Consider the following 23,306-nt stretch of genomic DNA (forward strand, 5'->3'; position numbering starts at 1 on the left):
AGTAAATTTTAACAAGGGACAGATTATTGTGCCACATGTAAAACATTTGACATGATTTCTTGAACACAGTGAACACAACTCAAAGTTGATTTCTCTTCTCCCGCCTTGACCGGAGGAGGCATATTTATTAGCTGTTCCCTGCCTGAATGTCTCAACCTAAAACCCAGGAACAATCAAGACTTGATACTGAATTAACTGAGCAAAATATTCACTTTAAGGATAGAAAATACAAAAGAATTATAGGAAATTATTTTCCCTCAACTCTGGCCCAGGGTTTAAAATCTTGTCAGAGAGCAAGTCCTACCAACGGGAAATGGCATCTAATGAAATGCGGAAACAGCAGCACTGATAGAGGAGAGAGATCAGAGAAGGGAGTCATCCCTTTATCTTCTTAGTCAGGGAGAAAGTGGGGCACCAGCTGAACCCTACAAGGTATGCAGACTTTGAGGAGCCAGAGGAGAGAAAAGATATGTGAAGAATCTGGCTTTGGAAACTTCATTTTTTAAAGTTTTGTTCAGAGCACATTTATGCTTGAACTATTAGATTGAAAAGGGATCCTCCCCACATTTATAACCTTTGCTACTCTCTAATCTACTCAAAGGTGATTGGAGTCTTTATAAACAAAGTTCAGAAGATCAGTCTGAGACAAAAATCTCATGAATTTGTAAAAAAATTGTTCCAATTTTTTTTAATACTGAAGGACTTGTTTTGCAGGGAGAGAAGTATTAAGGAGGGGAGAAGTAAAATATATCCTCAACATTTATCATAATAGGATCTAGTGGGAATTCCCTGGCAGTCCAGTAGTTAGGACTTGGGAGCTTTCACCGCGGGGGCCCAGGTTCAATCCCTGGTTGGGGAACCAAGATCCCGCAAGCTGCGTGGCTCTGTCAAAAAAAAAAAAAAAAAAAAAAGAATCTAGTGAATCTAGTGTCTTCTATTTTGTCACTTACATCCCAGGGATACACATTATGTACTACATTTGATCTGCCCATTTTTCCTGCTTTCTTTTTTGTAAAAAAAAATTAACATAAAAAAGTCCTTAGTTAAAGTCACCATATCAACGCAACTTATAATTTAAATGAACTATATAAAAAGCAGTTGTTCTTATTATTTGCAAAATGTGTGATTTTTCTGAAAAAGAAACTACTACCACCATCACCACAAAATTATTTACAGGACATAATCTAGTGGGAAGCAGTAGATTAAAGGAGACAAGGGGTGGGAAAAAGTAATTGTTTTAGATTCCCGGCTTTCTTTTATTTTAATATGTGTCATCCAGTAAAAATCCTGAACCTTAACTTTAAAAGAAAGGTATTGATCCAGGATTTGGAGGGGGTTGGGGGAAAAGAATGAGGAAGATACAGGGATTGGGAGAAATTTATAGCTAGAGCTGATACTGAGTGAAAATTTACAGTACATACCTAGCATGTTTTGTGCTTCCTTTCTTCCAGAGAGGAAATGACACTTTAGATTCCCTGGGATGCTGGAACCACATGCAAAAAAGGATGGGCAAATTTGTCATTCAGAATTTATGAAGGATATTTTTTCTTCTCACCGACTAAAAAGAACAAATCAAACACTAGGTTTCCAATTCTGAAAATTAGTAGACTCTGGAGAGCCAATTAAACATTATTCCCCTATCTCGACTCTGTTTTAACATCCTTCTTTATTGCACACTGTTTCTTTCGCTCATGAGGCAGGTAGATGGTGTTATCAGGCTAATTTGGGGACAGTTATCATTATAATAAAATTTTTGCAATTATGTGGTAGACCAGGTGGCAAGACAGCATGGCTTTGCATTGCCAAGGTGCAAAACAAATTCAGTGTTCAATCAACCTGAGAGAGAAAGGACCATTCTCATTTGCATAAACTTGTAGCCACGGAAACGAGATGCACAGAGGTATAAGGGGAAAGAGACCTATTTTACATGATGTGCATAGAATATTTGACAGTTTAGATTGGAGGCGTCATTGATGTGGGTTGGAATGGTACGGTTGGTTGCCATGGATATGGTTTTCCCTACTGGCAGTGCAGAGATTGGCAGGGATGGATGTTGGAAAAAAAAAAAAAAAGCCCAAACCACTGCAACACTCTGGCAGCCTCATTCTTTTCTTTTGTGAAAAGCTATGTATCCTTTCTGCACTAATGACAGCTCATCAAGTATGCAGTGTAATCTAGAAACACTGATATTTCTGTAATAAATCATTCATGTATAATATATATGTATTTATACATTCTATGCACATATATATGTGGCGATCTACATGTATATATTTGGAATAACATGTATGCCGATTAATAATAGATTAAATTCATGAGGAAAATATTTATCCTTTTGCTACTCTTTTTCTATTTAGTATTAATTTGGGAAATCTTTAGATATGAGGATTTATTAAATAAAGTAGACAAAGTATAAATATACTGAATTATCATCTAACTTAGGAAAAAAGAATCGCAGTTTCTTTCTGCAGATAAGGCAAACAATAAGAGCAAGGAGGAGTGGCTCATTCTGACGGCCTAGTCTCTGATTATTTGACCCCTGAAGTCACCACTCTGCTGTAATATGACTGCACAACTGGTATTTGTCCATGAGAAACAAGGCAGTTTCTATTTTCCTTACAATCTTGGTACAACATTTAGCACAGTATAAACCCAAATAGGCTATTTATACGTTTCTTAAAGCAGCCAAAGGCACTTACTTTTTATTTCTAAAGGCTCACCCATTCATTCTCTTGTTTCCACACAGTCCAGGTTTTATTAAAAGGATTGCAAGATGTCTTTTGTCTTTAAGAATTCATTCACTAACATATCTGTGAGTAGGGTCTAAATGGGCAAAGCCCCCAGGCACCCGACCCTGGAGGGTGAGAGCTAAGGACCTTTGTCCGCTAACACAGTTTTGCCTTCGGTCACACCGGAGATTATAACGCTGATAGACGTATTCTTATCTTATGACCTTGTGGGTCTCCTCTCTGCTCCTACCAGACTGTGGAGGCCTGTTGAGTGGCATAGCATTTTCTAAATTGTCTGTCCACCCAGACACTAGAAACTGAGGCAAGAGTTGGAAACAGGACTTGTTGTTCAGTCAAAACATCACAATCACTTTGAAACATGGCCATGTCGTTTGCCCATAATAATTGACCTTGCTGTCCATATGGCCAAAATCTCATGGATAATTACAAGTCAACTGATCTGTATTTGGATTAAGATTTAAGATAATATGTAACTGGAAGAACAATTAAAATGTTCTTCTCACACCTTATAAGAAAGGTCTTTTAAACAGGCAAAATGAAGAAAGTCTATATTAATACTACATAATTTTCCCTATATTTAAGGGAATTATTTCAGGTGAAAATATACTATTTGTTGATAAAGCATCTGAAAGGTACTGGTTATTTTTTGCTATTTCATTTTTTACATGAAGCATATGAGCGGGTCAATTCCTGTAAGAATGCTCACTCCATACCCCCCATCATTGTTCTCAGCTTTCCCTGGAAACCACTCAACAATTGCCAAAATCCTTTCTGTGATAAACTAGTCAGCAACGCCTTTCTCAAGGTGAAAATCAGCTGTAATCATATTGTATTTTTTTCATTACCCTTATTTCTTAGTTTAATTTTATCTGTGCTTATTAGAGTGATGAGCTCTTATTTATTCCCTCAATTCATTTGTTTCCAGTTGTGCATGTGGACATTAATAAATATTTGGTGTAAAAACAAATGAAAGTAATTGCTTTAATCTCTGTATTTCATTGTTTCCTAAGTTTTTAAAAATTAAATAGGATCTCTAAATTCTATCTGGATGATACATTTACCAGATAAAAATGAGGTTCAGAATGATTAAAAAGGGAATGAGTACAAATTTTAATACAGTAAATTAACATAATGCGCAAGATCAATTTGGCTACATAAACATTTCATTGCCTATAAATGTTCCTGTCCAGGTCCTCCTCTTGCCTTCACTTATTATCTTATATATTTTGCTTTCTTTATTTTCTATAACACTGTATTGCTCTCTATTTTTCTTTCCCCCTCCTTACTTCCTGTTTGTGTACTGCTCCCCCATTTGTAATCGATATAAAAGATACTGTATTAAAGAAAAGTTAAGTAATGCTGGGGCATGTTCAGCACTGCCCAAATCTCTTGAAGACACTTACAGGATTTTAGCATGTTCCTTTATCTCATATAAAATATTTAGGTGCTACAGCACTGAGCCCCTCACACATAATTGTAGAGGTGAATATGGAGAGCTGGTATCATGCACGGAAATAAAAGTTTTAAAAACCCTGTTTCTATTTCAAAGACACAAAATTGCTTGCTCATCATTAAAAAATCAATTCTTAGTCCAACCAGAATAAAGAAATATGAATGTGGTTATTTTATGAGCGAAGACCTGATTATTTCATGCTGTGAGTGTGATTCTCCAATGGGTCAGAAGGGGAGTTCTGGAGAGGTCTACTTTTCTTGGGCAAGTGTACACTTGCCTCAGTCTCACTCATAAACCAGGAGACAGTCACATGCACTAGGCCTTAAATGTGTTCATTTCAAATCAGGCAGGAGGCCTGACTCACATACTAAATTTTCAGGATTAGCATTACTAAATCTTTATCATTGTATAAATAGATTGATTCATTTTCAGACTCTGGTAACTGGTTCAATAGTACATCGTTTCAAGGATTTTGTTAAATATCTTATTCTCTCACTTTTGTGTTGTTGAGACATACAACTTTACTTGTTTTAGTCCTTTCCATAAAAGAAAAATGTAAATTTTACATTTTACATCATGGGTTCATTTTTTCCCCCTGAAAATAGACATTTTCCTTGTTTCTCAGAATCATTCAAAATATAAGTAGTATTTCTTCCTCGAAAGGAGAATAAGACAGCAAACTGATTATTTGTTGTGATCAGTCTTATTAAAACAGATACAGAAAACCAGAATTTATTTCCTAGATCTGTCATTAGGTGATTAAAAAGGGGTGGGTTTCTTTTTCTTGTCTGACTTTCCTAATATGTAAAATGACACCCTCTGATCTTTATAAGCACATCTGACACAGTAAAGCAAGTAAGTCAGGACTTCCAAATTCTTTGTGATGAGAAGCAGTGATTGACTTTCCTTATGTGTTTGACTGCAGCTTCAGGTGGAACGTGTACTCAGCTGGCCATGATGGAGCTAGTTTCTGATGCAGGTAATGACAAGACATGTTGATGGCCAGGAGGTCTGAGTCAAAAGCTGACTTAGATTGGATGTTAGTCAATATAAGGCGCTGAGAGCTGGTGACACATTGTGATCAATCTCCTGAGAACACCTAATTGTTGATGTCTTAGAAGTTCTTGTAGAAAGCATTGCCTATGCTGATATGTCACTTATACCTTATCTTCTTCACCTCTAAATAAAAGTAAAGATCCTTTTGTCTTCTATTGAAATCCACCCCCTTTCCTGGGATGGCATGAGCATTGGCATGACAAAGTGTAGGAAGCACATTTGTTATGTGAAAGGTACTAAAATTCCTGATGTAGCGTATATCTCGTTATGATGGCATTCCTTTCATTCTGCTGAGATTATCCAGATATTAAATTTTCACCCATAAACTTGTCTATCTGTCACCTACACTTAACATGACCCTACAATCCTGCCATCAAGAGTTAATAGGAGCGACAACAACAAAAAAACTTTAGATCTCGGAATTACTGGATTGTGTTTTTTTAAATCTGGCAAAGATAAAGCAGTTTCACTCAAAGCTAACCTCAAATTTTTATTTTTCTGGTCTTCAAAATGCCACATGTCATTTTCTCACTGTACCACTGTTCCATGTCACCTGTGATGACACCAAACTATGTGCCAATATGAACTTACCCTTATCCAGTCAGCTCAATAGGATGATGCCCTTCACCATTCAAATTAAATCTGAACCCTGTGTCACGGCTCCTAAGCTGCTATTCATCAGTTTTTTCATGTTGTCATGGAGCCATGCTGTGGCTTTTTCTAATGTCCTTATCTCTATCATTAATTTTACCTTCTGATGTAGTAGTACTGAATGATATGACTTACAACTTAATAAAATGAGTTTTTAAAACATTAGATAAACTAGTAAATAAATTTTTATAAGAGTCAGCAGTCTAGAGTTCTGAAGGTAGACTTAATTTACCTCCTTTGCCTGATTCCATCTCAGGTGAACCGAATGGCATAAAGCAATACAGTAAACAACGCAGTCATACATAATACATAGCAGTTGAATTCAATCGTAGTGGTTCTCCTAATGGTGTCCAGATGAGGACAGGGTGGGAGTGGATGTGTTGAGAGGTGTTTTGAGGCATCTCCTTGACTTTGAAATCTCACTTTCTTACTTTTTTTAACCTTTATGCTTGAGAATAAAATTTCTCTCTGTAAGCACAGATCCTTTGGGGGAGGGTGATTGTCTTTCACTGCTTGGCATGCCAACATTTTTAAAAAGGTACTCAGTTGAAGGATAGACTAACATTATAAAGAATATTAATAAGTTATTGGGTCCAGTTTTCTGCCTTTAGGCAGGTAATTAGCCAAACTCCCTAATATAGATATTTAAAACAATCAAAGATATTTATCTTCTAAGTGGACAAAAAAGCATTTTGCCCTCCCTAGTCACTGAGATGCCTATTTAAGGGACTAAGACAGTTCCAAATATTACCCAAATGTGTGTCTGCTAGGGTAATCTGAATTCTATAACTGGGTGGCGGTAAATTCCAGGGTACTAAATAGAATTTAGGCTATAATAAAACATCATACTTTTGAATAGGTATGGGCATGATTGATTGTATTAATCAATTCATGAAACTCAAATACAAGCTCTCCATATCATCCCAAAGAACCTGGGTGGATATTTGTAGGATCCACGGCCAAGGAATCAAAAGAAAATGACGATCAAGAGGATTTTTCTGTGGCCTGAAATGGTGGGACCAGAAATATCTTATCTCTGCCATTCCTTCTCACCACCTCATCCCCCAAGGGATGGAGCCCTAAGTGAAATTTCTAAGCTTTAAGAAGTGCTTTTCCTTTCTTCAGTTTGAAGCGTCTATGTAAGAGACTAAATTCAAGTAGGAGCTCACAGTGTAGGTGAAAATGGAGAAAAGTAACAAATGAACTTCACAGTAAACAAGGGTAGGTTACCATTATTCTTTTGGTGACAAATAATGGCCGCTGTACTTGTAAGAATGAAGTGTCAGCAAGACCAAACACGGGCGTTTGTAAACATCCCTGAAGGATGTTGACCTCAATTCCCTGTGCCGCAGCCCCCATGAATAAAGTTTTGGGTAACTTCTCGACTTACAACTCCAATATTATTCTGCAGTGTCAAACTCAAACAATTGTTGGACCTCATTAAGGAACACATTGGTGATGAAAAACATAACAAAACAGATTTAAATTAAGGATGCATCTGCACTGGAATTTTCCTGACATGTCTGCTTTTTTCAAATGAAGAAAGAATAGCTGGCGTATATAACACAGGGGAAGTTTGTGTTAAAGATTTAAGTCTAGAAAAATATCCAGATCTCAGTAGCACTTTGATCCCAGTATACAAGAAATATTTATATTTATCAGCTCAGAAAGACAAAGGGTAATTAGATGTAGGATCAAAGTTTACAAAATCACGAGAAAGTTCTACTTAAAGTAAACAGATTATCTCATCAAATCTTGAAATACAAGAACAACTGAATACCCATGGAAAATTTTAATTGTCTCATAGGTCACTGTACCAGGAAGTATTTTATTACCTAGCATATCCAACACAGTGCTAAATTCTGTGGTGGATATGAAAGTATAATTCATGATTCATACTGCCCAAGTAGTTACAATCTAGTCGGGAGGCAAAACAATAGTGAAAAATACAAAAGAGTTGATAAGTATGTGCTAAATTGTGTAGTACAGACCACAAATGTGCTGCTTTATTGTTTTTACTGGGAGTGGTGTAATACGGTCTTCAAAAGAATGAAAATCCAAACAGGATTAGAAATTAGATTAAATTAGCGTGTCCCAAAGTATGTAACTCAAGACACTAATCATAGAGAATACTCTTTAACATGCAGCTTTGGAGGTCAAAAACATTGTGTATTATACCTCCGCTATCGGGTATTAACAATGTATCTTAGCATACTGAAGGCTCTAAGAAGCTAGGCAGAAAAGTAATCCTTATAATTTTGTTTAATCCAGTGTTTTCCAAATTTAATTAACCATAGGGCCCTTAATGTCTCTTAGCATTTGTATTCCTCCAACACACTTTAGAAAATGCTGGATTTGGTAAATCCATAAATCACAGAACTGTAAAGTAGTAGTACCTGCAAATAAGAAAGCCAGAAATATGTCTGTTTTTGTAAAGACAAATTTCAGCATGGCAATCAGGATCTTGGTTGACATAAAATTTGGCTGATGGACTATGGTCCATCTAACATGACTGTCTGTGGCATTTATCATGCTCTTAGGAATTCAGTCTTAAATATCCAGGCTAATATTTTTTGTTGTATTTTTTTACGACATCACATCAAAGGCATACATGGAAGAAGAAATTATTATAAAAATAGAGCCATTGATTTCACTAAGGAAACCTCAGCAGCACATCCTTAACTGATCCGCGCGTGAGTTAACACAGGTGTAGCTGCTGATGGGTTTGTCCTTGACAATGACTTTAGTTTTGATTGTAAGAAGCTTTGATTGAAAATTACTAGGGTAAAATGAGGCACTGACGTGACAAAGAGCATTGGTCTAGGCCCCTCTATGACCTTTTTAGGGTAAATGACATTATTTAAGATTTATTTTTGGAAAACCAACAAACACAAACACCTTAAGTTTTTTTATTTCACTTTCTCCACCTCCAGTATAAAATATTTCATAAAAGTTGTAATGATGTCATCAATATTTTAACTGAAATAATTGGCCCACATAATTTTATATCAAACCCAACCAATTGCTGGGTCCAAGTATTGGTACTCTGTAGATACTGTAATTCTAAAGCCTCTTATGTCATTAGGCTACTTGGACCCACATTGACAGAAAGGGGGTTTAAAGGTAAGTTGTTCATGTAGAATGGCATTTATAAAGATTTTTATTATTACTATTCCATGATATCCTCCACTGCAGACCCTTGACTCAGAGCAGTGCTTCCCAAACTTTCATGTGCAAAAGTACAACCTCGTTAATACTCATATTCCGATTCAGGTGGTTTGGGATCTGCCCCAAATTCTGCATTTCTAATAAGCTCCCAGGGGACGCTGGCCCCTGAACCATTCTTTCAGTAGCACAATCATTGAGAAAGCATAGGAGAAAGTCTTGCTCCTCCCCTGTCTTGGGAGCTTATTGGGTTTTAATTCCCCATGGCATCTGGTACAGGGATACTGTGTACCAAAGCATTTGTTTCAAAGAGTGTCCTTCTCTCTATGTGTTGCCCCTAATCTCTAAAAATTCGAGTCATTGTTACATCCAGAAAAGTGTTTGCTTTAATGGGTACTTTAGTTCTTCAAATAAGTTATTGATAACTCATTTGTCTTCACTTTTTTGAAAAAAAGCAATACGTTTTTTGTAGAAAATCTCCCATCACTCAGTCCCCTTTTAAAAGTGAGCCTGGACAGATACACTGCCCTTGCCTGGCAGTATTGCCTAAAGCCAACAGAGCCTTGCACAGACATGTCTGAGAGAGGATTTGTGGCTGGTTAGGCTTTAAATCACCGAGTGTGCACAGGACGCTCCTGGGATTGGTCAGAACATGGCAGGGGCAGTCTTCAGGGAATGACCACTTCATTTTACTCCTAATGAGGCGGCAATGCCAAGCTGCTGTGGATTTTACCCAAGGTATTGTGTAGGCACTTTTTAATGAAATCTCAGGCATATTTTGCATGCTTTTACCCAGCAGCCTAACCGTGCTTCAAAGTTTCAGTCTTTTGATTGATCTTGCTGATCCTGTTTGGGGGTGAGGGGATGGGGGAAAGTGTCTGTAACTGCTTGGAGACAGATCCCACAAGAAAGCAATAAACTTCAGAACTGAATAAAAATCTAATTTGTGCATGCTAACTCTTTTTGGTAGTGTTAAATTTTTTTCTTCTATGTGTACACTTCCCTGGCCATCATTTCCCCTTCGTCAGACCACTCATTAACTATAGCCCACAGCAGTTAATTTCCTGCCTTTCCCTCCCACTACTTCACTTTATTTGTTTAGCTGACAGGCTTTTGAAGCAAGCCGCTAGAGTCTGCAAGAATTCCTGGCTTTTTTCCTCCTTCATTCTTGTTATTATTAGGAATATGGACAAGGTGCTAGTATGTGTATTACATCTGAAAATTGTGCCGCAGATTCTATCTCTTGGGAAAGGACCAGATTACTTCATAATCGTCACAGACCCAATTCTGTAACTATTCGTAGACAAAATTCTTGCTAGTGCCAAGGGGAGTTTTACCCTCATTTAAGGTTACAAGATCAAGTGGTAAATGTATTTATAGCCACCACACTCTCTCAGGAAAATAAGTTAAACTAGATGTGGGGAAAAAAATTACTAAATGTACTTAAGAGGCTTTTCTTTTCACTAAGATAAATCAATGAAAATTCTTACAAAGAAAAAAAGAAAATTAAAATTGCTGACTAGTGTTTCAGCTAACAGTTATCTTCTTTCTCACTTTTCATAATAAAATGTACATTTTACTTGGAGGACACAATGACGTATAAAAATCAGTGGCTCTCCTTTCTTAGACAAACATGGAGCGCACATTCTGGTCATATGTCCTTGATAATATTCATAGAAAAGCTAAAAATGTTACCAGACCCTTTGAAGGTCAATTACATTCAAACAATACTGTCTTTCCAAATAATGTGCTGACCTTGACCTTGTAGCACCCAGCTTACTCCGTGGTTTTACCTATTTGTCTTCCCACCCCCTCTTCTTGGTCTTTCCTCCCCACACTTCATCTTCAAGAAAAAGTGATTGTGGAATAGAGGATGAATCGGAGAACTCCAAGCCAGAACTTCTGCTCTATTCCTGTTTTACAACTATTCCCCTGGTGGAAAATGCTTGACCTTCCTGGTCTTAATTACTTCATTTATAAATGAGTGGGGTTAGCTATTCTCAGGTTTCTTCTGGATCAAATATCCCATGATGAGTACAGGTTATAAATTTTACATCAGTATTTAACTTTATCTACATAATGGGGAAGCTGAAAAGTGAAAAGCCAATCAGTATACTGTACTTTCCCTTTCCTATACAACTCTATAGACCTGTTTGTAAAATTTTTTTTTTTTAATTAAATAGATCTGCAGCAAGAAGGAGAAACTTTGAACTAGAGACAGACTTTCATTAGATTGCTGGCTCTGTAAGGTGACTTTGGGCAAGTCACTTAATCTCAAAATAGAAATGTATAATTGACTCAGTAAAATTGGGATATTAAAATATATCTTACTGTCCCTGCCAGACACATAACAGCCCAACAAATGGTAGCTGTTCTGACTATACATTATGCTCTATATGGATGTGGGAGGTGGTGAAAAGAGTATAGGTTTAGGCATTAGAATGTGGATTCTAGATCCAGTTCTTCCACAGGTAGCCAAATCATGGTTTTCTCATTTATTAAAGGAAGTGTTTAATAAAAGGATCTTTGGCTTTCCTTCCAGCCTTAATTTTTCACAATTTTAATATGTGTGAAGACTGCATTGAGGCTTTTGTCATTCAAAATACACTTATTCTTTTCTACGAAGTTTTAAATAATCCTGATTATTTTTAATAATTTATTAGAACAGTTCTTGTTCATCTCTGAATTTGCTAGTAAATATTCAACTTTATTTTTTATTTTCTGGTGTCTGCATTAGTGGTACTTAGAACTAATGTAGATTTTTTCAAGGACAAACAACTGGATCCACATTTGAAAACTAGGTCTTTGAATTTGGTAACTAAAGACATTTAAAATATTTAACTATAAGAATTTTATTTTTAATATTCAAATCAACTTCTTAGTAATTTGACTTATGAAAATCAGAAAGGAAAGAATATAAAAGGACCTCAACAGAGTAATAATTATTTAAACACACAAACATTTCCCTTGGGTTGGTAGTATATGTTTCTTTCCTATTCCAAATGAATCTATAATAAAATATGCTAAAACCATAACCGCTACTTTTTCCTATGTTGAAAATGAGTTGCAATTTATGTTTTCAAGTTCATACTATTTTACACTCGTAGGTATCCATTGGGGTCAGATCTTCATTTGGTGTTTGGATAGCTTCTGTAAAATGAGAACCTGATTGACAATGTATAAGCCACTGATCAGTAAGTCCCCTGGTTTGAACAAAACAAATCTCTTTAACAAGTTATCTCTTATACTGTATTGTAACCCCTAATACTGACAGTCAACCAGAAATATCTTTACTACTATAGCTGGATTTTACAGGCACAAATTTGCCTTGGCTTAAAAAAGTATTTGGAAGGTTGCAGTTAATTTTGTATTTGAAAGCACCAAACTATCAATGACAGATAAAGGTCCAAGTCTATTTGCTAGGACAAATTTCTCTCCCCAAAATGACCCTGTAAAATTCAAATCCATTTTAGAGGAAAAAAATGCTGCTAAAATGTCAATGAATTTTTCAAATGGATATGGATAAGAATGTTGTTTGTGCATCACCTGATCATAAAGATGTAAAATGTGAAATGAAATACACTGTGTGATGAACCTATATACATATTCTTAAAGACATCTTGAACCATCATTAAATCATATTACTGTTGATTTTCATTTAAATAAGGGTTGCAAACTGAAATGCCTTCCGGGCCTAAGCAAGTATCATAAATGTAGGAAGGAATCAGAAACTAAACAATTGAGAAGGGTTGGGACTGCAATTTACAGGACAACATATGCCTCATCTAAAACCATTCAAATTACATTAAAAACAAAATGAAAACTGTGATAACCAAATTAAATGCATCTGGGAGTGGAATTCTTCGAAACCACTGAGAGAGTCAAATTCATGCAAAAGCCTTGGAGATGAATTCCTGCTTTAAACACTGGATATTGAGAAATTGAGGATAGACTAGGATTAAGTGGAAAATTAATTATACTCAGGCATTCAGAAGTCACATAAAAGTGTATTTTATAATCCAAAGAACAGCATCAAGACACCTCCTCAGTTTTCCAGAAAGGAAAAAGGAATTGGGACACTGATAGAAATGTTCTTCTGATCCTCAGCTCTAATAATAAAAATCCCATAATCAGAGCTGAAAACCAGGGAACCAATGACATCTGGGCCAGGGTTATCAATTTCAAGGTCTTTCAACTTCTCTGTAGTACAGACATCAATGTAAAACAGAAAAGAAGAACCCATGAAGGACGTGGAAAAGAAAGAAAGAGAGGAAGGAGGAGGAGAAGAAAGACCCGAATTTTTTCTCTGGCACGTGAGTTTATGAGATTTGACTGAGACAAATACACCAGATCAAATTTAGTCAGCATTCTGTGCATTGAGACAGTGGAAGCATGTGGTCAAAATTTTCTCCTATCTGAATGGCCACATCCAATTTATCAGTTTATTTTAACTTCAAACCAATCGAATTATTTTCCTGCACACCTGTTGGATCGCTAATCGTTCCTAAAATGACTGACAAAAGAGTTGTCTCCACGGCCTCTCAGCCTGACCCCTGTGGGGATGGCTTGACTGGATTGGGCCTCTGTATATTGGCATTTTACAAGCATGGGTCTCAAATGTGAAGTATCTTATCTGCTATTTCCATATTTCCTGGGTTTTGTGTGGCTACATTTTAGGTGTGTGCAGTACTAAAGAACGTTAGTCAACACAGGTTGAAGCAGTCAAGAGATGTGGTTTTCAGATCCTGGCTCTGCCTCTTCCTAGCTGCGCGGCCTTAGGGACCTTACCTAACCTCCCTGAGGTCTCAATGTCTTCATCTGTAAAGTGGCCTTGAGCATAGATTTCCCTCAGGGTGATGGAAAGCCTAGCTGCACTAAGGAATGTGTGTAAAACAGCTGTGACCCCGTTGAAGTGAGCGCTCAGTAAACATGTTCCTTTCCATACTCAACAAGAACCAGTAATTACAGCAAATCAACTTCAAGACTTTCAAAACAACCTCACTGATTACTAGGATCAATTCAACTGCTCTCTCTACTTAGAAATTAAACCCTTCAACAAAGAAAGTTTAGATCTATGCCTGAGTGGAATTTGAGAATTCAATAGCCAGCCAGGATCAAGGGCAACAGCTCTTAAAAACATGAAGACCATAAGGGCCTATGTGTCTTGGTAGTTAGGTCACAGAAGTTTCTTAAAGAGGTGTAATGCTTTCTTCAAGGAAGACAAAGGTAAAGTTCTGACCACAGCTCACAGAAACAAGAAACTTCCAGTGAAAGAACTGCTTTTCAGCTGGGATTGCCAACTAGCTATATGACTGCTTCTGGTCACCAGCGATAAAGCTGTGCCTAAAATATGCCTACTGCATTCAAAAGCAATCAGCAAGAGACTTATTATTTCAATTTCATGGTCAGAAATACCAAAGGACCCTTGCTCCCCCAGTCAAGTGAGTAAGTGCTGGCAAATTACCAAAATCTAGATTTAATAAAATTGTATTAGTCACCTTCCGAGGTGTCATCTCAGAGTGATGCTGAGATCAAAACCCTGATTTGAACATGTCAAACCAATTGCAGGATGCCAGGTGGCTTGTGAGTTGAAGAGAAGCTGTTGACATGAGGGTCTGTGTAGCTCTGTTGGTAAAGAAAAAGCATTTTGCCTCTTAGGAGTCAAGACCCAGGCACACCCTTCTCGTCCAAATACATTGTCTGCCAGACCCTGTGCTATATTTTATGCTTGTACATAATTGCCAGCACACAGCAGTCAGGGCTCAATAAATGTTTTAGGCTACTGCTCTATATTGTGGTCAAGCAAAATCTTTAAGAACAATGTCCTCATAACCAGGATGAAGAGCAAAAACAATGAACTTCAGGGTCAGAAGAAAAATTGTCTCTGTCTTCAGCTTTCTAATCTGAAAAATGGAAGTAATGATAACTGCTCAGCCAAGAACAAAAGGGTAGCTTTAAGGGTATAATTTTGTAACACATGATAGCATGCCACACACTGTAAATCACTATACACTATACAAATACAACATTTAGTTAACAAATATTGATTATGCACATACTATGTGGCGGGCACATTTCCATGTTCCTGGGACAAATCAGAGAACAAAAAAGAACTAAATGTGTGTTCTTATGGAACGCATAATCTAGCCAGGGAGACAGAAAACAAGCAATAGACAGATGTTTAAAAAATAATATGTGTCACCATCGGCCAGAAGGAATAAGTATAATGGAAAGAGAAAAAGAAAAAATGGAGGTAAAGAGGCTTAGGAGTGTGGGGCTGGGGAGGTGGGTTTGCAAAAGAAACTAGGAATGTCAGGCTCGGTAGGGTTAGTCTCTTTGTGAAGGTGACACTTGAGCAAAGACTGGAAGGTGGTGAGGGAGTTGGAATTGCAGACATTTGTGGGAGAGCTCTGCAGGTCAGACAAATAGTCCCAAGGTAGGAGCACATAACTGTGTGGTAAGTGGGGGGAAGAGTGGTCATAGGTGGAGAGATACCATGGTCCAGATCCTATAAGGCCCTACAGGCCTTTGTAAGGACTTTAGCTTTTACCCTGAGTGGAAGAGGAAGCCATTGCAGCGTTCAAATAGAGGAGTGGTATGCTCTGACTGTTATTTTGGAGGATCACTTTTTTGGCTGCAGTATTAAAAGTAAACTGTGGAGGGGGGCAAGAGTACAAGATCCCTACTACACCTCCAGTTTGAGGTGTTGAGTAGGCAGTTAACTATGTGAATCTAGAGATCAGAAGAGACGTCCAGAGGTATAAATTGAGATGTTATCAACATGTAGATGGTAATTAAATCCATGAGACTAGACAAGATCACCAAGAACATGAAATAGGGTAATGAAGAGACCTAAGGACTGAGCCATGGGAAACTCTGATGTGCAGTTTGTTGGAGATGCTAGGTGGAACCAACAGAGGAGACTGAGAAGGAATAGCTAGTGACACAGAAGGAAAATCAGGAGAATGTGGTGTACTGGAAGCCAAGTGAAGAAAAGTTTCAAAGAAGAAGAACCAACTCTGTCAAATGCTAACTGTAAGTCAAGTAAGATGAGAACTACAACTGACCATTGGATTTAGCAATATGGTTCTAAGTAAGAGAGAATGGTTTGAAGGACATGTCTCTAACCTTCAGTTCCAGATGTATGAGGACTGTGGAAGAAAAACTAACAACAACAACAAAAATCCACCCACTACCTGGGAGATATTGTAAGGAAAGCAGCTTTCTCAGGGAAAATCCAGGTTTCCATTAGAGTATAAAAGGTGAAGGGAGTGTTCGGAGAAGTTGAGGATTCAGGGGATTTTGTTGACTACAGACCGTGAATTCCAGAGGGCACAGTGGAAGGATTTCATGAATTGGAATTGGTGGGAGAGGGTCTGAGGCTGTGCAGAGACTTGTGAGACTTAAAGTGACAGATAGGAGGGGTGACTGAGTTACTGGGCTTCTTTTGATGAGTGACCTAGACAGGGATAATGGTTATAATGTGATTAGCCCTAGTAGATTCAAGCAGAGCATGGTGGCAAAACAGTAAGTGTGAGGAGATCAGGAGGCATGGATGTCTTGACCTCCCTCTAGACCCCTATTGGCAGAGGCTAAGAGGTCTTGGGAAGCTGTGGATAGTCTAAGTCCAGAGCCATGAACTCAGCCTTGACACTTATGGATGGAGGTGAGATTTCTAAGGAAGCTGGATTTTGCTGTAACTCACAATCCCTTCCTTTACCCCTGAGGAGAGTCAGAAGGCTGAGAGGAGGCACAAGCATTGTCCTCATTTGAGGGTTCCCTTTAGACCTCTCTTAAGAGGGGAAAGGAATTACCACAAATATTCAGACTCTCTTTTGTCCCTTCTTGATGGAACTGAGGACTTCTGGGGAAGCCAAGTATGGTTTCTACCACTATGGTGGTGATCTAAGACCTTAGAGGAAGTGTGGCTTCAGGAAGATGTAATTAGTTGAAGCCATATCACTAAATAAATAGATTAAGAAGGTGTGGGCTGGGAGAAGATAATGGACATTCATTGAGTGCCTATTATGTGCCAAGTTACCATACATTCATGTTACATTTCATGTAATCTTAAGTTATGGTTATGGTTAAATAAGATTATTTAACCATATGTTATGGTTAAATAAGATTAGCCACCTCATTTATAAACAAATGACATGCTTGTGCCACTAACTCTGGGATTTGTGATCTGGTATGATTCTATTGTGAAGATTTTTGGGGATCAACTTCCACATATATTTCCATTTATTTTCAGTGATATACACTATGTATAGATAGTATGTCTAATTCCAAATGTTTTATGGAGCTGCTATATGTTTTTATTAATTATTCAAAAGTAGCTAGTATACAGGCTGATTTTTGGTATGTTTGCTCATTGATTGAATACTTCATTAATTCAGTCTCTTTTTTTCATTCAACAAATATGGGTGTTTGCTTGTACAAAGCACCATAAAGTCCTCCCATCACACTTCCCATTACCTGTCCAACTTGGTTCACTGAATCTTACTTTATTTTCATCTTTAATGTAACTTTTTTTACATGTCAATTCTAAATGCCACAAATTCCTTAAATATTGTAGAGTTAGCAAAAAGAGACCCCTTTGAATATTTTAAACTATTGGGTCTGTAATGTATTTATTTGAAACATTGAATAGAGGTTTATATGTTAACAATTTAATTCTGTAAATGGGTTTATCCATGCTACCAATTCACTAAAAACTCCAGTGCAATGATTAAGAGCTCTTGTTAGGCAGATTTAGGATCTTGGCTTCACATATGCTAGCTGTGTAAATTTGTGCAAAGTTATGAAACTCTCTAAGTTTTAGTGTCTTCATTTATTAAATGTTAATAACAATAATGCATACTTCACAATATTCCTGTAAGGATTAAAAGAGGTAATGAATGAAAACCTCTAACACAGCATCTGGCATATATTAGAGGTTCACTAAAAGCTATCTATTGTTATTATTATTAATATTAATTCAAAACACTGTGAAAATATAAAAGTGAATGAGACCTGATCCCTAACACCAAAGAGCTGAAAACTAGATATGTACAAATAATCACTATAGCAGGCAATGTAAGTGCCATAAAAAAAGGTCTGAATCAAGTACAGGAGAGGACTAAATCACTTCTTGCCTGGGTAATCAGGCAAGATTTTGGTTGAGGTTGATCATTAGTTCACAGTTCTTGAATCAAACATTGGCCATAGGTTGAGGGAAAATGAAAGTGAATCTAGGAATTTGAAGGATGATGCTAAACTAACATCCGGCAGCCATCAAAACAGTCTAAGGAAGAATTGTAGTTTCCAGGGGCAAAGCCAGAATCCAATACTAACTTCTGAAGACAGGTAGTTTTAAGAACTGAATGGAATGAATTTTGGAATCACAGTTATGAGCAAAGCCAGACCAAGAGCATGCAGAAGCAAATAAAGCATCAAGATTTGTTGTGGACTTAAAGACTTGGATGCCAGAACTTATTTTTAGCACTAAATCTCCTTGCATCATTTTCTTTTTACAAGAGCGAGAGCACACCTTCACAGCCACATCGTCCCTCGTCTCTAAGAACATCATCTGCCATTGGACAGGCAGAGTTTGGGAAAAGAGACGTCTATAGTGAGGAAGGCTTCCAAGTGAGGGCAGGGGCACAAGCAGTGGTGCAGAGGTGGGAAGCCCTGATGGGAGAATGGTCATTCTCTCGTACTTTGTAGAATTTTGGAATACACTCAAGAAAGAAAATCCTCTATGTAAAGCAATGACTATTTGGGGCAGAGTGAGATTTTAAAAACTAATTCGCAGTTGACTTTGCCTTACTTTTTGATTCAGAGTTGCACTCTGTAAAAACTGTTCTGTGCCATTCTCTCAGCCTCCCTGCCCATTAGATGCTGTTATTTTTGTCTTGGGCTCATTAAACAAAGTACTGGCAGGGTATGGGCTCTGGCTTCCCTTGAAAGTGACTTCATCTATTGTAATCATGTTGTGTGATAATGCAACAGTAAGCTCTCTGTCAGAGCCCTGAGTCCTAAAATAGAGCGGCAGGACCTCACTTACTTAGCCTGAGCACGTCACCATTGTATTGTGGTTCTGACAGCGCTGGCAAGGAAACCCAGAGGTGGGGCTCAATCCGTTTGTTCTCATCACAAAGAATTTATAATATAGTAATAGTAGCTAGAAGCACTCCCAAAGGAAGCAGATGCTCAGATAGAACCTAGACTTTATTTCAAAGATGCCGGGCACATAGACTAGCTGATTAGAAAGCAAGAGAAAACTCACTTAAGCTTGAAGGCTGGATTGCCTCCTGGTTTATTAGAGCACAGGCCCTGGAGTCAGACCAACTTGGAATAGAATTTTAAGTGTCCCACCAGGGACTTCAGGTAAACTAGCCATCCCCTCAAAACCTCACTTCCTCATCTGTAAAATGGGGAATTGCTAACACCTATCTCAAAGGGTTATTGCTGAAAAGGTAAATGATATGATGTATAAGAAGCACTTAGCTCATACTTCGCATACAGTAAATACTCAACAGATTGTTGCTAGTATTCACCAATAGACCCAAGAATCCTATGCTGCAAAAAGAAACAATACTATATCTGTTTGATGAGGCTGGAGTTTTATACCTTTAGTTCAAAGGAGTTAACAGTTAGTAAGGTTCAGTGTCCCAGAAAGAGGTTTCCCAAAGGCTGGAGGGCCCACCAAAGCTCTCTGTGCTCACTCTGTGATGATCTCCACCCTCTTCTTTATCTTTCATGTCCCCATAGCCCGGTAGTACTTTTCCACTGGCATAAAGGGCCAACAATCCTGGCACTTTGAGTTTTAAGGTCACCAGGGGTATTGGGTCCCAACCTCCTCAGATCACAACAAGAACAGACCTGGCCATCTACAACAAAGTTCATGACACCACACCCTCTAAGGGACACTCATGTCCAGGGAAATCAAGCACTGCAGTAAAAAGAACAGTGAATTTAAAGAAAAAAAAGGCCCTAGAAGAGCATATAGAATAGTTTAAATGATCAGAATTGCCTGGGTACTTATTTAAAAAGCAGATTCCTGGACTTCCACTTCAGGCTACTGAATCAGAGCCTCTGGGGACATGGATTCCCAGAACCTATGTTTTAGATAAGCCTCCCCAAGTGATTCTGGTTTAGGTGGCCCTCATTCTCCACTTAAAGGATCACTGGTTTGAATAAAGCTGAAATGTACTGGGGAAATCTGAGAAATTCCTACTTACAAAGAAGCCCAAATGGCTGAAGTCATTAAGCAAAAAAATACAAATGAAAAAGAATTCAGTCTATTTCGGCTAAAGTGATGTAGGTTAGGGAAAAGGTGGGTTTTTTAGTAAGCCGACATTGAATTTTATTATTATTTAGAATGGTGAAAGACAATCGATTTGGCTGCAATATCTTTTTGGACTCTCCTGCAAAAGAGAGTCATTGACATTTAGGTATGTCAATTTTATTCATAAGGAGCAATAATATAAGGCAATTTATTTTTCTAGGCCACTCATGTTTTAAGACATCCAATATTTATCAGCTCTTTACAGTGCAAGTAGTAAAAAGCAAATTAAAACAAATAAGAAATAAGAGCTGAGTGGTAAGTCAATCTTTTTTTTCCATGATTAAAATAAAAATTCTAGCAGGACCTAAGATTTCTGTATGCTTTAGCCTAGGGAATTTGCATCTTCTGGTTCTTTTGCCCTGTTTGATTCATCTCTGTTGCCAGCACGGCATTATTTATTTAATTTTTTCAGGATCGCCATGTGTTTATTATGAGGATTTCCTTTTAATTGCTTGAATACAATCCTCTGCTTCAGCCAGAGCAAAAGACAGTAGATAACAGTATTCATTATCATCATTTGTGGGTGAAATTTGGACACTGATTTGGATAGGGCAATGGGAGCAATGTTATCTTTCCTTAAAAACAATGACATTTCTGTGATTTTTTTTTTTTACTTACTTTACTGGGGTTGAGGATTTTTTTTTTTACGTGTAATGATAAAATATTGTGATAGATGGCAGTTTTTCTCTCTTAATTGCACTAAAAGCAAAACACTTATTCCTAAGGAATGGTTGTGCCTTATACAAATACAAATCTTTTTCTTTTCAATATAGAGTAAGCCACTCTCCATTTAAAGGATCAGCCAGCGTACAATCACAGTCCCTGGTAGTCTGCCAAACACAATAGGGCATTAATTAACATGTGCTGGGGGATTCATCAACATGCACAGTGGTAGCGAGCAATTGGAACCTTTTTTTCCCCCTCCTCTTTCCTCTCTACGTTGGCAGAATTCATGAAAGATCTACTCTAGTATGTAAATCAGTTCTTGCTAAACGCCTAGTAATGGAGTTCCTTTATTTTTCAAAGCTGTTGTCAGAGCTACTCACATATCCTAGAAAGACACTTAACTCTGTCTTTCTCATGTTTAAATTCCAACTACAGTGGACAAAAATAACATATTTGTTTACTTGTCATGAAGACTGCACTGTAAATAAATCATCTGATAAATTACTCTCCCAAAAAGAACAGAATGAGATTCATTTCCCTTAATGTTGTACCGGTGGGGATGGCAAGATGACTCTCCCGTTACCCCAGGGTGACGGTTCGCTGGCCTGCTAACTTCCGTGGATGCTGAGAGATGCACACAAGTTATCCTGTATCTAGCATCTACCACCTGGCATGAGCAGGTGAAAAAAATGAGTAAATTTGATTTTAATTAGTTCTCTGGTGGGTCTTTGGTCTCAGTCTTACCTTGTTAAGCCCTTGCTAACTCCCTTTTGTATCTTCTTTGGGACCAAAGGCATGGATTAATCACTCAGACCTCTATGAACCCAATTTTGGACAACAGAAAACCTGTCCTCTTGAAGTGAAAGTAGAATCAGGGAAGTGGAAAAGTGTGTCCATATTTCCCACTTCTGAAAAAATCTGTATACACGTTTCAATTTAGTTTGAGATTTAGACTGTAAAATCTGTGACTAGTTCTTTTTTTTTAATGAAATAATATATGTAAAGTGCTTTGCAAAGTACCTAAAGTAAATGCCTAGGAAATTATTCTTGGAAGTGGTGGCAGAGGTGTTGTTATTATCATTTATTGTCTTTTATAGTCCAGAAATCGCTAGTGTTATAAAAAGCACAATGCAATTTTTCTGTTTTAATCATTTTCAATATATATCAACAAAACGCCTAGTTTGGGCATGTAGAGGAGACACGGAATTTGAAGATTGGGCTTGATCCTCTCAGCCACTCCATAAATGTGTGCCCTTTGTGTGATATGAGCTAGAGAGCAGCAGTTTAGTGATTCCGATGTCTTAGGAGTTGTGCAGACCTGTTTTCTATCCCAGTTTTACTACTGTGTGACCTTGAGCAAATTCTTTAGCTCCAGAGGGGTGCAGTTTTTGCTTTTGTGAAATGGGAATAGCTGTAAGGATTCAATGAGACCATGTGTGGCAAACACTTGGCAGCATCCGGGCACACAGAAAGGACTCTCAGTAACTGGTAGAGACATACTCTTCATATACCAAAAACCTCCCTTCTGCCGTGCGGAAAGACACAGGAAGTGTGCTTTGATCCTGCTCAGGGTGAGACTGGCTCCTTTTCCTCTGGCAAAGAGCAGGGGCTCCTGGTCTACCCGCTCTCAGGCTGAGAAAGCAAGCCGAATGGTAAGCATCTACGTTGCTGCTGCTTCTCCTTGATTTTTCCCCCCAGATTTACACTGTATCATTAGTAGTCAATGAGACTCAGATAATTAAAACTGCTTTTGTGAAAAAAAAAAAGCAAAACCAATCATTTTAATAAATAGGAAGTTCTGAAATATTAAAATCTAAAACAAGTGAAAAAAGATCTCTGTAAATACACATTTTTATCTTACTAGAGATTTCTAGGTAAATATTTCTATTTTATGAGCCTTTATGCTATCCTGGATTCCAGCATGATTTTTTTTTTAAATTTCTCTTTGAAATGCTGGAATACTGGGGGCAATGTTCATGCTATAGTTCCTTGAAGTGTGAAGAATTAGTTGTAATATCCTATACATTGTTTTTCATTGAGAACATTTTGGGGGCAATTAGTACAAATGTGTTGATATGTTTCCTTGGATCCATTTTGCCCTACAGCCCTATTTATATCATATTTGATTTGTGAGATATTAAATAATTTATATGTCCGGTTTACTCTTACACATAACAAGAAATTAAAGGGTAATTTTACTGTATTGAATTTTACAGACTAAAAAATACAATTG

The sequence above is a fragment of the Grampus griseus genome (assembly GCF_964374135.1).
Source record: "Grampus griseus genome assembly, chromosome: 3".
Lineage (NCBI taxonomy): Eukaryota > Metazoa > Chordata > Mammalia > Artiodactyla > Delphinidae > Grampus > Grampus griseus.